Below are 16295 nucleotides of genomic sequence, written 5' to 3'. Positions count from 1 at the left end.
GCTTAGTAGTGAGATTGAAAAAATTTTACATATTTATTGAAAATATGTGATAGTTTCTTTTCTTTTTCTGTTTGTGCCCTTTGCCATTTCTCTATTGAAGTATTCTATCCTTTTTATTCACATAAAAGAGTTCTTTGTTTATTTTATGTATTAACATTCTGGTATATTTACTACACGCCTTTCTAATTACCTATATCTGAAAAGTTTTGTGTTCTATGTAGTCTAATATATTGATTTTTAAAACTTACTTTTCTTGCTCTTTACTTTTAGCTTATGGTACTAGGTGAATTTTCTCAGAATTGCTTGCTGAACACTTCTCTCTCCTGTTGACTTACAATGCTTTTATTAAGCCTTAGTTTTCCACTGATCGTATAGTTACATCTTGTGTCAATATCATCCTTTCGTATTCTTTTCCAACATTTTCTCAGATATTCTCACTTGTTCTTTATGATAAGTTATTACCTTTTGTATCATGTTCTTCTTTTAATAAAAGGGCATATTTATTTATGTTCACAAACAAGTTTCAAGAACAAAAAGAAAACATGTATGCTTCTACTTATTAACCTTTTTCAAAATGTCAACAGCCCTCATACTGTACGAAGGTCTCAAAGGACTAGAAAAATCAATACAGTTCACTCACAGTTCACCAAGAAATCACTGAACTGACATAGTTATATAAAAACAAAAAGGACTAAAGTTCTCTTGCAGTTTGATAGTTTGATTTAATTTGATTTGCCTGAAATAACAAAGGCATTTCAAGCATCTTTCATTTTGTAGCCAATGTCCTGCATTACACAATCTGCTAAATTCTGAGCAAAGGCTATTAGCGAGTTTTCAAAACTTTTAAAAACTAAACATTTGTTTCAAAACCATTAAGCAGTAAATGTATGTAAGAATCTAATCGGGACAGATGCCATAACTTCATTAGAACACCACTGCTCATCTTTTTTGTTTTGGTTTGTTTTTTTCTTTTTTTAAACAAAGCATTAGTGTTATCTACTTCGCTATTGGTATTAGCAATTTATCTACAATATTAAACAAGATAAATCGTAGGCAAAAATTTAGTACAGTCTCAATAGAAACGCCCTTTTTTCCCCTGAAAAGAGCGGTATTTAAAGAACCAATTTTTCTGTGCAACAGTTATAAGGAAGCTTCCCATCTATGAACAGGAATGAAAAAAGTATCTGCAAACCTTTGTAAACAGATCTTTATCATCTATAAACATAAATAAACCAAATTAACAGCCAAGAGCAGAAATTAAAGTATGAATTCAATGATCCAGGGCTCTTTGTCTCGCTCGCCCAGGCTTACTCCTCCCTCTCTCCCATCAAGGACTGAGAGAAACTAACGCTCTGCTCATACATTGTTCAGGATCATTCTTGGGTACTACTGATGATCCACGGGTCACTTACACCGAGTTACCGTCTCTCTGTCAGTTCATTTCTCCACCCCCCAAAAGCACCCTCAGTCTGGCAGAAAGCTTTGCTTTTTAAAAAATAAATAGATAAATCTACCTTCGTACAAGCGTGTCTTCTGTTGAAGTCCAAAGACAAGAATACTATCTTGTCCGTCATCACATTCTTTTTTTAAAAGAAAAGTTTCTTTGGGCGTTTGCCAAACCTAGCTATTTAGGGAGGAAGAGTCACACTTTTATAATATCCATGGTATAAAGGTGCATGATAACTATCCAGTTGCCCAAATGTGTTCTTATAAATTGTCAATTTTGTGGATTTTTCCATGTACCAAGTGTGATTGCAAAATACAGTAACTGTTTACATTTTTTAAATTATTATAGTAAAAGACACATTGCCATCAATTCCCCCTCAAAATTTTCACCCTCATTTCAAACAGTTATCCCATGGTTCTTGCCACTTTCTGGGGCAGTTCTGGAGTCCTCTTTCATGACTGTCTAGTTGTGCTATGAGATTATCTCAATGATCTTTCAGGGTCATTTTGACTTTGGGAGGAACCGGGTGTGACCAGGTGCCAGATTTGGTGAACAAGGGGGATGAAGACTTACCATCATGTTTTTATTTGTCAGAAATTACCATAAATGTCTTGCATAGGTTTAGGACATCAAGGCAGCCACAAAAAGGCAGCTCACAAAGAAGGACTCCAGAACTGCTTCAGAAAGTGGCAAGAATGATGAGGACACAAGTATGTTCTAAGTGAAGATTAATAGGTTAATAGGGGAGGGTTTTAAGTGTGATTAATAGTAGTGCATTTTTTACTGTAAGAAATGTTTTATTTTTAATTATGACCTTCACCATTTTTTTATCATACCTTGACATGTATGTGAATGCTTTCCTGCCATTTCTTTTCCTCCTCCTTGCATGGTAATTAATGATTTAATTTCATGTATTTTATCTTTATTATATTGCCAGACTGTGAACTAGAAGACAGGAATAAGCATATATTTTTTGACAGCTGGCAGTATTGTGTGTGTGTAGAAATAATCACTGAGTTCCAGTAGAAACACCCTGCAGGAGACACAAGACAATTGGGAGTAGAGTCCTGTTCTGACCCCTCGTAGCTTCTTGCATGACCTAGACCTATTTTCCCAACACCTCTTTCCCACAGCACCACACAGCCTCAGCTGAGCAATGGCTCTAAATCTAAAGATATCCCCTGTTCCTGGAAAGGCAGAGCCAATGTAGTCAAAATAGCCAAACTTCCAAGACTGTTATACAGATTTAATGCAATCCCAGTAAAAATACCAATAGCATACCTTATAGAACTAGAGACAGCAATTTGAAAATTCATATGCAACCAGAAGAGACCTAGAATAGCAAAAGCACTTCTGGGCAAGGGCAGGGAAGGGAGTATCATAATCCTGAACTTCAAATTATATTACAGAGCTACAGTGATAAAACCAGCATGGTATTGGCAAAAACAAAAACCAGGGGAAAAAACACCCCATAGAGCTTTGGATCAATTGGACAGAATAGAGGATGTAGATAGAACTCCAGGCTCATTTAGCTGCTTTATCTTTGACAAAGGGGCCAAATACTTTCCCTGGAGGAAAGATAGCCTCTTTTTAAAATGGTGCTAGGAATGCCTATCCACTGCCAAAGACTGAACCTAGATCCATTTCTCTCGCCATGCACTAAACTAAAATCAAAATGGATCAAAGATCTAAATACTAAAACAGAAACACTTAATCTCCTGGATGATAGAATAGGTAAAACTCCTGAAGACATAGGTGTAAGCAAAGGCTTGCTGAACATAACCCCAGATGCACAAGAAATAACACCAAGAATCAACAAATGGGATCTCATCAAATTGCAAACTTCCTGTGTATTGGAGGAAACAACAGTGAAGAGACAACTTACAGAATGACAAAACATTTTGCCAGCTACTCCTCAGACAAAGGGTTAATATCTAGAATATATAAAGAATTCAAAAAATAGATGCTCTCAAAATTAAAGACCCAATCAAAAGCTGGGCATCTAAAATGAACAGACACTTCTCAGATGAACAAGTACAAAAGACCGATAAATACATGAGAAAATATTGAACATCTCTTGTCATTCGAGAAATGCAAATGAAAACCACACTGAGGTTCCATCTCATTCCAGAAAGAATAACCATGATCAAGAAATCAACCAATAACAAATGTGGGGTTGGGAGGGGGGAGCCCTTCTTCATTGTTGGTGGGAGTGTAAACTGGTACAGCCATTATGGAAATCAGTGTGGAGATTCCTCAAAAGACTGAAAATTGGAATTCCTTTGACCCAGCTATTCCCCTTCTAGGTATCTTTCTAAAAGAGTTAAAGACATCACCACCGTGATGTATGCATACTCAAGTAGAGCAGCACAATTCATAATAGCTAAATCTTGAAAGCAGCTTATATGTACATCAACAGATGAATGGACAAAGAAAACGTGGTATTTATACACAATGGAGTACTACTCTGCCATAAAGAAGGCTAAACTTGAGTCATTTGTAGGAAAAGGGATGCAACTTGAGACCACAGTGTTAAGGGAAGTGCCGGGCATGGTTGCACATACCTGTAATCCCGACACTTAAGAGGCTGAGATAGGTGGATCACTGTGAGTTTGAGGCCAGCGTGGGCTGCATGGTCAGTTTAAGGCCAGCCTAAGCTACACAGTAAAACGCTGCCTCAAAAAACCATAATAAGTGAAGTAAATCAGATATCCAAGCTTAGATATCGCAGGTTTCTCTTTTGTGAGAAACTTGACGTATAAATAAAATGCAAAATGAAAAACAGACAAGAGGGAAAAAGAGAAAGAAAAAAATTATTGTAATCCAGCATGGCCAATGTATCTAATTTCTCTAATGTATCTAAACAAGTGCATCTTGCATTAGTATAATTATCTTATGTGTTTTGTATATTTTTGGCCTGTTAGTCTGGCTGTTAATTTGTATGTATGATAATTAACTTTATAAGAACTTACAAATAAATGAATCCATTACTGGAAAAAAAGAGGGGATAGAAGGAAAGAGGGGGAGAATTGGGATGCATTATGCACATGTACTAATTTGCCACAATGAATGCAATCATTATGTACTGCAAACATGTACTAATAATATTTTTCTTAATTTAAATCTAAATTATAGGGCTGCTGCAAAGATTAAAAGGTAAAGCTTTCATAGCTTTTTACACATATGATAAAGTCAGTACAAAAATGTTTACTGGGTTGTTTCTAAAAGTAAAACGTAAGGAAAAGCATAATTGCTCGTCAGCAACAGCATGGATACAATAAGTAAATATTCACAATTGAATGCTACACCGCAATTAAAATGACTCCAAATAAATGACTATAAAATGAACTAAGATTGTATCCATTCACATGGATAAATTGAAAAACAGTGTACTGAGCTAAAGAGTCAGGTTGCAAGCTTTTTGGGCCGGGGATCTAGCTCAGTGGCGCTGTACCCACCTGGCAAGCACAAGGTTCTGAGTACCATCCCCAGTACCAGAAAAAAAAAAAAGAATCAGGTTGCAGAATAACACACAGCCTGATATAACTTATGTGTTTCAGGATGTGCAAAGCAGTGCTGCATGTGACCTCAGTGCTCTACCTCAGGGGCCTGCAAACCATAACTCACGGGCCTGCAAGGACCAGACGGGCCCGTTTGTTTGCTTGTTGTCTCTGGCTGCTTCTAAGCTACAATAGCAGCTTAGAGTAGCTGTGGCACAGTCCACCTGGTCCACAAAGCCTACAATAGTCACTCTCAGTGTAAAAACTTGTGGTTCCCAGTCTCACCATAAAGACATGAATGAAGCCAGGGGTGGTGGCCCACACCTGTATTCCACACCTTGGGAAGCTGAGACAGGAAGATCCCAAGTTCAGGTCCATCCTGGACAAGTTAGTGACTTAATAAGACCCTGTCTCAAAATCAAAAATAAGAAAAAAAACAGTTGTAAAGGCCCTGGGTTCGATTCCTAGTACTACCAAAATAATAATAATAATAATAATAATAATAGACATAAACAAAAATAATGAACCCTACAATTAGAAGAGTGGTGCAGAATGCTTTTCAAAACATCTGTAACATTCTCCTTAACCTGGATAATAAGTACAAGGAAGCTGATTGTAGTACTCTATTTTTTGCTTGTTGGAAATATTTTGTAATGAAAAAGATTTAATGAATCATAATATAATTTTATATTCTGGGAAGCTTCCTCTGCTGTAAAATTATGCAAGTTTCTAGGGGGCTTCGTTCTCTTTCTCATTCCCTTTCCCTTGTCCACACATCATTCTTAAAGCTTTGAGGAAAACAGAATCCCTTCCCATAAAGCTTCGGGGAAACCAACTGTGGTTAAGAAGAGGTATTCACAATTTTGAGAGGCATGGTAGAGTCTGTGTTTGAGAAAAGGGCCGGTGAAGGTTAGCAGTAAGGGAAGGGGAGTTCAGGAGATTAGTGACTGCGGAGAGATAATCAGGACAGGATACTTACCAGGTGGCTTTGCAGAAACAGAAAGGAAGGAACTCAGTGTAACTTACAGAAAAAGAAGAGGAAGGAGAGGCAGAAGCTAGATGATACAAAGAGTTGAAGGCTTGGGCACAGAGTGAAGCACGGGAAAGTGTTTATTTTACTTCTTGGCTATTTGTGTGATGCTGTGATCCAAGCCTTAATTTAAGGACTTAATTTTGAAAATGGTATGCACTGTTTGTTTTCCTGGTGATAAGACACATGGTTCCTGGTAGCTTGGACTCCCTCTTCCTGGTTATCAGTGTCTACTTGTTTAGATACTGCGTGTCACAGGATGTTTGCGGTGTAAGGAGCTCCTCCAATTTAGGACAAACCACTTACAAATGGAGACCTAGGAAGGACACTATTCCAGTTAAAAAGCTGTAACTCTGATTTAGCAGAAGCTCAGCTCTCAGAAGAGGAAGATACAAACGAACGGCATGTGTTGATTCACTACAAACACGTCACACAAAGGCAGCAACTTTGGTAACACTGTCTCGGAGGAACACAGTTGTCGATGGCAGAGCATACGGCTTATTGGATGTCTATATAACTGATTTTTAAAAGTCAGGAAGACATGAAGCTTTCATAGCCATCATGTTTTCATGTTCAAGAGAAGCCCTGGATTTAGCCTAAAAGCGAGAAGAGTGTTTTTAAGGAGAAAGAGGAAAGATCTCTAGAAAAAGGTTTTCACTTTCCAGGTATTTAATGAAGGGTATTATCACACAGTAATTTTGAGAAATCCAAAGCATAAAGAAGTCTGTTTCAAAAAATTATGGATGAAGGTTTTAGGCATAGAAGGTAGCCCAAAGACTCACCAAAACATCCGCAGCCTTTAAGCAAACTACAGTGGTCAAAGCAATGTCGTCTTGAACTGGAGTAAGCTTGCCATTCTGCCACAAGTAAGTGAAGACTATTTCTCCGCCCTTTGAATAAGTTGTTATGACTTTCTCTGACTCGTGCAATTGTACTGCTTAATAGGCCTCAAGAGGTCTTCTGGCTTCTGCTTTTGCCCTCTTGGAACATTATCCTAAGACCACCATGCTAAGAGGAGGCCAGCAATGAGACACCATTGGAGGAAAGAGACTCGGCCTCCCCAAGTTTCTCAAGCTGCAGCCAGCACCAATATCCCAAGTACGGGATGGAGGGTCCTCCAGTTGAAATCAGTTGCACAATTGAACCCAGGAAAAAACATCTCACCAACCTACAGAATTATGATAAATAATAAATAATTGTTATTTTAAGCCATTAAGGTTTGGAATGTCTTGTCACTTAGTATAACTGATATAATCCCCCAAAGAAACAATGTGGCATATTGGCCATGATCCAAACAGAATCTAAAGTGAGCATTCTCTTAAAAGTGCTGTATTTACTCTTTAGAATGGCACCTCAGTGTCAATTTCCAATTCATTCACCATTTATTCAGTCAGTTCACATTACTAACTCTATGTCAGACACCGAGTATATAAAGACAAAGAATATCATAGTCCTTCAAGACACTTAGAGGAAAAGTCGGGCAAGAAAACCCCAGTTAAAGCCATGCAAGGATTACTACCATAGGAGTAAGCCCGGGTCTCTGCAGGGAGACGTGAGGCCACGCATCCATCCTGTGCTCCCTGACTCTCTGTGATGTGCTAAGCTTCGGTCTAGGTCTTGCAGATACAGTGGTGGATGAGGCAGACAGCTCACATTCCCAGGGAAGAGTTGGATATTACACAAACAAATAAGAGAATTTCTGATGGTGCTCATAATAAAAGAACAGAGATAATGGGGTACAATAGCGTCCCTGGGCCCCGGAAAGGATAAACAGAAGAGGCCTCTGAAAAGTGGACATGTGACCCAAGGGGTGAAGGCCACGGAGGAAACCTCCCAGGGGGAGAAAGTCCAGGCAGAGGGGTGGGCCAGCTCCAGGTCCTGTGCCCTGGGTGCGGGAGAACGGCCCAAGCCCAGGGAGGCTGAGAGCAGAGAGCCGCGGGGGAGTGTGCGAGAGGAGGCAGCGGGGGGAATGTATTCTTTTTTATCTTCATTGATACACTTTTTCAGAGCGTAATCACACTCATCAGGAGGCGCGGGCACGTGTGCGGGACACATCTTAATGTTTTGTGGGTCCCCTCCTCGCTCCCTCCTCTCCCCATCTCTTGGCCCCCTTCCAACTTGCAAAAGATTTATCTTCTGTTCTGAACAGAAGACACGGATGGGTTTTAGGCAGGGATGTGATGAGGAGAAGAGGGAAGCGTGGGGTGGATGGAGGGCTAATTTGTGAATTTGGTCTGGGAAGAAGGGGCCTCAGCGAGGATGATCACCTGTCCTGAGGACGGCTGCAGGAGGAGGAACTGGCACAGCCGCTTCCGAGCAACTGTGAGCAGCTCTGTAAGCTGCTCAGTCCAGGGGAAGAAGTTCGGCTCACACGACACAGGTCGTCAGCAAAATCGGTTCTTCTTTGGAGGCGAACATAAAGATTTCTGACTTGCATCATCCTTGAAAGTAAACCTCACATGGACTAAAGAATTTTTAAATTATGAAATTATTGAATGAAAATATGAAAAAATGTATTTATTATCTTTATGAACATGGGGACTGAGAAGGATTAATTAAATAAGAACCAAATTAAAAAAAAGATAAAATTGGCAACATTAAGGTGGAAGACAGAAATTAAAACATCTAACCATCTGAAATGGTAGGATAGTATTTTTAACATAAATAACAGCCAAACTATTAGTATAAACAATATATAAATCATTCCTGTAAATAAAAACAGAAAGGATAAACAATCCAAGGGAGAAATTGGCAAAGAGCATGAAAAGGAAATTCACCATTGGCACAAGTGGCCAATAAACATAGAAAACAATTAACAACTAGAAAAATAGAAATTAATATAACTATCAGATTGTCAACAATTTCTAAGTTTGGCTGGGCACGGTGATGCCCATCTGTAATGCTGGCTACTGGGACGATGAGTCAGAGGGACCACAAGTTGGAGACTAGCCTGGGCAACTTTGCAAGACTTCATCTTAACCGAGAAGGGCTTGGGATATAGCTCAGTGGTAGAGCATTTTTTTTTAATTTAAATTAAATAAAAAATTTTAATTTGAAGTAAAAGATAATAGGAAACAAGGAGTTAGATCTTTTGTACATGGGACGAGGGTGAAGACATGGATGAAGTGGAGAGGGAGGGAAGGAGACAGGGACATAAAAAGAATGAAGAGGTGTTACGTCCATGTATCAGCTCCCCATGATGAACGTAATCATTATGTACTGCAGCACGTACTAAGAAAAACAAAAATGGAAAAAATAACACTGAAAGTTGGAGAAAGTATAAGGAAATATACATTCCCATGCACCATTAATGGAGGCATAGTTTTTAGTCTTTTTAGAGCACTCCTGAAATGCAATGCTGCTTCATAGGTGTCTTTCCCAGAGGAACCTTCGCCCACGGGCATGAGGACGTTCACGGCAATATTGCTTCTCGTGGTGGAAAGGTGAGAACCACCAAAGTGACCATCAGCAGCGGAACAGATAAACACACTGTGCTTGATCTATAGTATAAGACATCGGGTGGTGCTTTAGAAAAACTAGGGTGTTAATATTGAAAGTGGGAAATAAAGGAGAAGAAGGATAGGAGAAGTGCGGTGAGATTCTAGGCTTATTAATGAAGATGTAACATTTTATAAGTGAAATGCATTAAGGTCTACCAATTCCCCCCTACACTATCACACTCCGTCTTCCTTTTTCCTTTTTTTTTTTTTTTTTTTTTTTTGGTACTGGGAATCAAACTCAGGACCTTGTGGTTTCGAGGCAGGCGCGGTGCCACTGAGCTAAATCCCCAGCCCTGTCTTCCATTTTGTCAGGTAGACATTTGGAGGCTGTAAGTCAGCATATTTAGGTTCTCTAGAAAAACAAAGTTTTCCTAAAAAAACCACAAAAACATTTTAGGGGCTGCAGGGCACTCTGGCAGAGCACACGGCACTGGGTTCAATCCCCAGCAGCACACACACACAAATAAACATATTTTAGAAACGAAAAGTAAAAAACTTTCTTAGGATTGTGCAGTGTTTTTGTACCTCAACGAAAATTATAAATCTCACTGTGGGGAAAAAAACATGGAAAACACACAGATTTTGAGAAATTAATAAACTTTTGGGGGGAAGGAACAATTTAGGTTGACGGAAAACTTGAACAGAAAGTACATGAAGTTCACAAATACAGGTAACCTCTACAAAGCCATAGATACTGCCCTGCTATCAACATCACAGTGCTATACAAGTTACCATCCATGAACCACATGGATGCATCATTGGCGGCTGAAGGCCAGAGTTCCCTTTAGGGTGTTCTGTATTCTATGGGTTCTGACAAGTGCATAATGACAGGTATTCACCCTTGCTGTATCACCCAGAATACTTTCACTGCCCTAAAAATCCTCAGTCAGGATGCACAGATTTTAAAATATAGCCTCAAAAGACTCCTGCCTCACCCCCAGTGCCATCATGGTCTCAGATCTGGTTTGGATTCCAAGAGAGCAGGGAGCTTCCCCGAATGAAAAGACTCAGTCCTGCCACTGCCCTCCCAGCCTTAATAGGCTTTTGCTGGGGTACACTTGGCATGTACACCTCAAGCTTCCACAGCTATCCTAGGAATAGCAGCAGGTAGTTCTCTGCTCTGTTAGGGACCTTCTTGGCCCTGAACAGTGGGCTTCCCTCTGATTAGCAGCATCCAAGCGATGTCTCTCTTGCAAAGCCAGGCTGTTCTCCTTTCTCTGGATTAATGGCATTAATAAAGTATAAGAGACCCAAGTGGTGCCAGGCCTATTGGGGCCAGGAAAAAAAAAACACCTCACTTTGTTTAAAATGGGGGAAAATCTGAAAGTTTTATTAGGATTTCATCTTGAAAAATGAAAATTAACCAAAATTTATTTTATATTTGTGCATATTCATTTTAATCACAAGACCTCTGTAACATTTCTTGGGGCTAACGAATAATAAACCATATTATTATTTTTTCCTGTGCAATATTTGCAGTTTTACTTTGCAATCAAGTCTCATTCCACTAATGTTGTACCTACACAAATTTACAAAAGGAGAGTGAAAGATTAACAGACATTTTTATGGTAAAATTGGAAAGGAGGAAACTAAGAGAGGAAATGACTCATGTGGAGGGCCAGGGCTTAGAGCATCCAGAGATGCGCGGGGAGCAAGGATGCGTTTACATAATAATGGCTTTTGCGTCCCCACGCAGCTCAGGACTCTGGACACTCAGGTAGTGATGTCTTTTAGTTACATCTCCACTGGTAGAAAATACAAGGACAATAAGAAATACCTTGGGACTGCTCGCCAGTAATCCCAGTACTCTGAGAGGCTGAGGCAGGAAACTTGAAGGTTCAAGCCCAGCCTGGGGAATTTAAGGACTTAGAATATGTCTCAGAATTTAAACCATTTTATATGAAGGGCTGGAGATAGAGCTTGGTGTGAAGGGTCTGGGTTAAATCCGCAGTAGCACAGAAAAGAAAGAAGGAAGGGGGGAGGGAAGTAGCCTGGAGGAGGCTGGGGTGTGGCTTAGTAGAACTTGGGCTTGAAATGCACCTTCCCAAAAAACCCTGGGGGAAAGTTATTTCTTCCACTCAGCCTCTTTTTGGTCTACGTTGTTAGGATTTAAAAGAAAAACAAAACTCTCCTTCTCCCTGAGCCTTCTTCCTGTCCTTTGTACCCCCATCAAGTGACAGCGCAAGCCTTTGAAAATCTGTCCTGTCAGGCTATCCACTGTCAGGCAGCCCTAACCCCAGCAGCTCCCCATCCCAGCACCATGGGCTGTGGGTTCCTTCCAGTCTTTAGAGAAGATGCTGCTGACAGAAGTGTCCAGTCCGATCTTCCACCCTGGCCTCGGGGTGAAGACAAACAACACTGTAAGCTTTCCACTTCCCCTCCTGGTGGTGTATTTGGAAAATGCCCACAGAGGAGGTTTTAGGAATCTTCAAATTCATTCTGGGTTTTAACAAATCATGCCTATTGACCTGAGACATCTGCCAGCTAATCCACCCGCTCCCCTTCATTTCAGATTTCAAGTTTTCCAAGCCTCCAACCAAATCAGGTGGAATAAAATACCAGGGGACACAAGAGAGAGGCTTTGGAATCCGGCCCAAGTCAGGTCCCGCTACTGTCTGCCCATGGCCAGATTGCTCATCCTCCTGGAGCCTCAGTTTCCTCATCCATAGCATGAGGACACACAAAACTTGCACACAGTGTTGTTCCAAGAAGGACACAGGCAATTTAGATAAAGGCTGGGATGTGTTAGTAGAATTGGATTAAAGTTAACTCCGTCACACACGCAGGCATGGGTGCGCATGCGCGCGCACACACACACAGACACAGACACACACACACACACACACACACTCCTTTTCCTTACAGAGTGCTCAGGGCCTCACAACTATTGGCTGTTCCATTACAACCTGTCCAGATCCTGGAGGTGTAGAAAGCAAAGGAAGGATGAGGCTGACATTACTTTCCCTCTCTAGCCCCAAGGACGATTTACCTACACAGCTACAAATCCAGAGGAAGAGCCTCAGGACAAGAGCGCTCTGTCCCTGTCCACCACTTTATCTGTGAACTAGGTGTTGCATCGATCATATTGCAACATTCTCAGCAAAACAGCAAAGTCCAGGGGGCAAATGGCCCAGACCCAAAACTTGGAGGACGGGGGTGCTGGGAGGAGGAGACACAAAGATCAAAGTGCTTATCATTTTATAAAATCACAGCCAGAAACACATGGTGGCTTCCCAAGTATCTTTCCTAACTCTCCCTCTTTTAAGAGACCGAGTGTGCACACATGTGTGCGCGCGCACACACACACACACCACATTTTTGAGGTATGATTGACATACAAGAAGCTACAAAACTATCATCACAATCTATGACATAAACCTATCCATCACCTCCAACGTTTCCTCACCTCATTTATCAATATTATTTCAAGTGTCCATACCTGTCATCAATACTCCTGAGGGGCTTCAAGATAGCACCGGAGACAGCATCAGCTGTCTTCAAAACTCAGCTGTGAGTTGCTCAGGTAAGACCCAAGGAGAATCACTTGTATTCCCCTAGCCCCTGCTTTCTAAATAAACGTCCAAGTAAGAGACAGAATCCTGGCTCCACAGCTGCGCAACTGACCGTGTCAGATGCCTTATGCATTGCCTCAGTCTTTGGACAATTTTAAAAACAAAGTTCTTCCTCGCATTTTCCGTCTTTTTATTTACACCTAATATTCTTATTAGACATAGAAAAATTTACCACTGAGATCAATAGCGGAAACTTCTGACGCCTGGTTTTCTCCTGGGAAAATTTTTATGTCAATTAACCACAGCTTCAGTGTCCTATTCCTATGTCCCTACTCATCTGATATTAGCAATATTTCCAAACACATCTTAAAATTTGACAAATTACAAGAAGACAGCACAGTACACAAATCATCCAATTGTCTCAGGGATCAAAGAAGAAATATTCCTGAAGATTCCCGTCCAGCGATTCTCTCTGGTGACCACGGTGCTAAAGTTTTATTCCCAAATCACCGATAGGTTGATCCCTTCACTCCTGCTTCCTTTTGTTTTTTAGAGTGACTTTCTTTCTTTCTTTCTTTCTTTCCTTCCTTCCTTCCTTCTTTTTAACAGTCAGAACTGTACATCCAACTCCACTTACTTAGAAAAATGACAGACATCAAAGAGAAAACTGTAAGCGGCTGTTTTTCTCTGTTGCCTTGAGAGACACTCCCATTCCCACAGGGTGAGCTACTCACTTGGATTGCTATGGGTCAGAGATGAACATCCAAAGATTCCGAGTCCACTCCTCTTCTTCACATCCCAGTAATTTTGCTCCAAATGCTCCGAATGTGCTTCTTCCTTGGGGTGAGCGGAGGAGACAGTGCAGTGAGGAGGAGGAGGAGAGAGCTCTACAACACCAATGGGCACAGCCTTCCGCTCCTAGCAGCAGCATCTCTTCTCCCTTGGCTCCGGGCCCCGTGGACACGGATTAGTCATTAACAATCCTTCCCTGCTAAATGATGTAAACATAGAAAGGAAACTTGGGAGAGCCGTGAGATTCCCAGGACAAAACCATAGCACCCCAGAATAGGGAATGCGACCGGCCTGATGAGTCTGCAGACCAGCCTTTCTGGATGCGTGCGTGCGTGTGTGTGTGTGTGTGTGTGTGTGTGTGTGTGTGTGTACTGAAGACTGACCTCAAGGCCTTCACACTGAGCTACATCGCCAACTCTTTTTTATTTTTTATCTTTATTTCAAGACAGAGTCTTGCTAAGTCACTAAGTTGCTCAGTCTGGTATCAAATTTGCCACCCTCCTGCCTCAGCCTCCCAGAGTGCTGGTATTTCAGGCCTGTGTCCCTACACCTGGCAGCCCACTTTTTAAAGCACTCCTCATTTGCTGTTTTGTAGGCTCCTGGGCACCCAGATATCTGCTGTCTTCCCTCCCTCCCTTTCCAATTTCTTTTCATATCTCTGTCCCTCCCTAGGAACTATGAGCCTTCCTGACCCCTCTCTCTCTCCCTGGCCTTTTATATCAAGGAACAGGAGATTTGTGCTGCCTCTGTCTTTGGAATGCCCCTTATTTCCCACTGATCCAGCTCCTCTACTACCTTGGGTTTACCACAGCTCCCTTTCGGAGGAGCAGCATTGGTCCCGTCATTCCCTTCTCTTTTCTCCCTTTCTTTTTCTGTTTTCCAGGTTGCATCACAGAGTGGAACATGAGTCCGATGGGATGCCTGCTCCTAATTCACGGCCTGGAGAGAGACCCTCAGCCCCTGCGCCTTGGTTTTCTCATCTGTAGAATGGATGGACACAGAGAGACCATCTCAAGGGCTGTGCTGACAGTTGATTACATGAGTAGTTAAAATGTTCAAAAAGGTATCTGATATACAGCAAATACTCAGTGTTGGCCATTGTTTGTTTGTTTTTTGAACTGGGGATCGAACTCCGGACCTTGCACTTATGAGACAGGCGCCAGAACCACTGAGCTAAATCCCCGGCCCCATTGTTATTATTTTCAACCAGTTAAGCATTGATTGTCTATCTACTGTGTACCAAGCAACTTGTTAGGTCTCTCCCAATCAAAACTCACTGTCTAAAGAATGCCAGACATGTAGAGCTTCTCTTAAACTTCTATCATCTACTCCTAATCTATCTTCCAGAATTTCCTCACATTCTGTCTCTTAAAGATCTCAACTGCTGCCCACCTGCACCAAGCCTTCCTTCCTCTTTGCCTCTGACCAAGCTCTTCTTTCACGTACTCCTTAAATTATCGCCCTTCTAAACACCTTCTGGGCCTGAACACAAGCCAAGAGCTCCCTGAAGCCTCCCAACTCCTCAGGTACCTCTACTCTATTCATCAAACTCTCTTTCTGACTGCACATCATAGTTTTCCACTTCTCTCCATAGATGCCAAGTGCTGATACACACGGGGTAGCTGATGCGAGGGACATGTGACATAAGGTTGGCTGTCACAGATTCTCATGACCTCAGATTGACCAGCTCCTCCCTGAGGACAGAGTTTGTCTTCCATTCTTTGAATCCCTGGCTGTTAAAAATGTAGAGCTGGAAATAAGTACCTTTGCAAAAATTCCAGCAATTATTTGTCTTCTCCTCACACCACACAATTAATCCATCTAAAACTCTTTAAACCTCACCTTTAAATATCTGCCTGCACCTGACACGTCCTGACCACCTCCATCTCATCACTCAGTCTGAGCCAGGCTCCTCTCTCCTGGGTTCCTAACATAAACTCCTGCTCGGCTTCCCTGTCTCTGGGTTTGCAGCTTCAATTCATTCTGCCCACACAGCCCGGATGAGCCTATGCAAACAGACAAGGATTCCTTTGCTCCGAATCCCCCAAGGGCTTTATTCTCCCTCCAAGCAATGGCCAGACTTCTTACAGTGACCCTCAAGGACCTCGTGGGCCTCCAACTCCACCCTGTCTCTATCTCCCTAACCTCTTGCTGCAGTCACATGCCCTCCTGGCTGCTCTGGGAGCCCGCTGAGCTGCTCCCTCCTTGGGGCCTCCACATTGTCTGTTCCATGGCCTGGAAGGGTTTTCTACCCAAACACTGCATTGCTTCCTAAGGGTTTCTCCTCACCGTATCAGAGGTCTTTCCACTCAATTCAGTACAATGACATTATTCTCCCCAGGCCAGAACTTCTCTTCTCATTCTTACCTGTTGCATCTTTCCTCGGAGCCCTTAGCACTGCTTGCAATACATTTGCTTGCTCCTGTCTGTCCCACCATACAGAGCATCATGGACCACCTCTCTCCTATCTGCTGCTGTGTCTCTGATAGCTCCATGCCCGAGGCAATCAATTCA

General features: G+C 41.8%; 1 protein-coding gene across 2 annotated transcripts in view; it reads right to left on the bottom strand.

Annotated features, from left to right (window-relative positions):
- Positions 1-13996, bottom strand: part of Nr1h4 (nuclear receptor subfamily 1 group H member 4) — an 81916-nt gene extending 67920 nt beyond the window's left edge. The window contains exon 1 of one of the 2 annotated variants that reach the window (XM_087192669.1): positions 13724-13996. The gene's annotated coding sequence lies outside the window, so the exon portion shown is untranslated. The remainder of the gene's footprint in view (positions 1-13723) is intronic. The other variant, XM_013072276.3, reaches the window with a different exon arrangement.
- Between the last annotated feature and the right edge of the window lie 2299 nt (positions 13997-16295).

This window comes from Heterocephalus glaber, unplaced genomic scaffold (genome assembly GCF_053883595.1).
Source record: "Heterocephalus glaber isolate CG9 unplaced genomic scaffold, H.glaber_assembly_v1.0 deba00001572, whole genome shotgun sequence".
Lineage (NCBI taxonomy): Eukaryota > Metazoa > Chordata > Mammalia > Rodentia > Bathyergidae > Heterocephalus > Heterocephalus glaber.
Note: the sequence above shows the minus strand (reverse complement) of the source record. Positions and strands in the feature narration are given on the sequence as shown.